Here is a 2,320-nt window from a genome sequence, read left to right as displayed (position 1 = left end):
CCTCACAGCTCTGCCTCACTTAAATCCAATTCACTTGCAGGTCAAAACTTCACCCTCCTGAAGTCATGCCATGGATACAGAAACCAAGTGAAATGTGGCCATGCCAATTTAGCAGTTCTGCAACTGCTTTATGTGTAGTTACAATTTTAAGTATCAGCTTTCTAAGAGATTATAATAGTGGTTATAACTTAAATTACTGAATGCTGTTTAAGTCTTTTGTATCTATTAGCATGTCATTAATTTGTAGGAAATAAAATATCTGTCCCATACCTGTTTTACATTGTTCACCGAGTACCTTTTTTATTCCTCACTTCAGGGAGACTTCCTAGACAGGAGACAATATCTAAGTTTTAAATAATTTGTCCCCAGGGAGCACCAAGGTGGGAGTTCAAAAGTAAGAAAAGTAAGAGAAAATGAAGTCTAATTCTTTTTTATTATACAGGCCAAGCTCCTAAGGACTGAAACCAATCTGAAACACATGCCTGGTACTAGTGGAGCCCAGGAGAGAGTGAAGTCCTTCAGCCTTTTGGACCCCAAAACAGTGCTACACAAGGTAAGTTGGGGAGGAAAGGTACTAGAAGCTGGAGATACCGTGTTTCCCCGATAATAAGACCTATCCCGAAAATAAGCCCTCCCCTTACTGTGTAAGATTCCTCTAAAATAAGCCCTTCCCCAAAAATAAGCCCTATTGAGATTGATACTGTAGTGAAGGTGATCCCCTGCACTACAGGCTACATTACGGTACCCTCTGTATGCACCATTCCCCCCCCCCAAACACACGCTGTGCTCCGAGCTGCATCCAATCAGAGCTGCAGCAGTGAGCGAGTCATCCTGTTCTTCCCCAGTGATTTGCTTATTGAATAAAGGTACATTTTTTTGTTCACATTTACCTGTTTATTAAAATTGCTGTCAATGTTCATTAAAATAAGCCCTCCCCTGAAAATAAGCCCTCTGGTGTTTTTCTGTCCAAAAAAATTAATAAGACAGTGTCTTATTATCAGGGAAACACAGGTATCAGGAAAGGCTTCATGTAGAAAGTGGAGCCTGAGATGAGTTTTGAAGGAAACTGAGAATTCAAAAGGGTGTAGGTGAGAAGGGACAACAATTCAGAATTGCAGAACAAGCAAGGGCACAGATACTGAAAATAGTGTCCTGGGAGAGGAAGGACCAGCAAGTAAACCAGTTTTGCTAGACCATAGCATGTGTGTAGAGGAGTACTGTATATAACACAGTAGAACCCTGGATTTGGAGTTAGAAGACCAAGATTCCAGTCTGGACTCTACTGCTTTCTATCTGGATGCCTTTGTCTCCCAAAACCTCCCTTTACTCATAAAATGCAGGGGTTGGACTCAATAATTTCTAGGATTCTAAATCTAAAATGCTATGATTATATCTTCTTGTGCTTCACCTTCTGATAGGGAACGTTTATCCAGGAACCCTCCCTTCCAACAAGCTATTAACCACCCCACCCCACCCCACCCCCATCAACAGGGGCCATTCAGTCCTTCTAAATATACCATGACAATGATAGGGTCAATCCTTCTCCTTCCCACGACAATTCTAACAGTTCCTCCCCTCCGTCGCAATACCACCGACCCCCACCCCCAGTTCCTGAACACTCGACCCCTCGTAATGTTGGCCCTTTGCTGTGTTTTTCAGGGGTCTAGGAAAGTCGTGGTTGGAGGGAAACAGTAGAGAGACATGCAACAAAGAGTGGACCTAGGCCTTCGGAATCACGTATGCATAACCCTCCTCCACCTCTTTCACCTCCCCGGCACCAAGCAGGGAGCTCTAGCAAGACACTTGTAAATAGCCAGACGAGGCAGCGGGCTGGCTGAGGACCTGAACATGCGCACAGAGCTGCCCAAGCGTCAGGAGCAGAGGCAGAGAGCAGCGACGTTAGCAGTTTCTCTCTTTTAGGAGCAGGCGCCAAGGGTGCAGCAGGCAGAGGAAGGCTGGGGTGGCTGGGGAATGGGAAAGGAGCAGGAGATGGGAAGGATAAGTGAGTGTGTGTGCAAGTCAGTGCTGGAGCTGATGAATGGAGGTGTGTGAGCAAAAGACAAACGCGTTGGCGGCCCCAGCAATAACAGCAACAGCAAAAGGAACAGGGAGGAGGGGGCGAGCGCTCTTCTCTTCGGATTAAGGGGAAATAAATCGATGCTGTGTGTGCTGTTACAAAATAACTTGAGCCTCAGCATCAGCTTGATTGGGGAGAGGTAAGAGAAAGAGTGAGGGAGAGCGAGAGAGCAAGAGCGAAAAAGAGGGAGAGAGGAGAGAAAGAGGGAGGGGGAGGGAGAGAGAGAGAGAGAGAGAGAGAGAG

Source organism: Petaurus breviceps, unplaced genomic scaffold (genome assembly GCF_028583685.1).
Source record: "Petaurus breviceps papuanus isolate PSGF00001 unplaced genomic scaffold, PetGlider_PUasm1.0 38, whole genome shotgun sequence".
NCBI classification, from domain to species: domain Eukaryota; kingdom Metazoa; phylum Chordata; class Mammalia; order Diprotodontia; family Petauridae; genus Petaurus; species Petaurus breviceps.
This window is presented reverse-complemented; position numbering follows the sequence as displayed.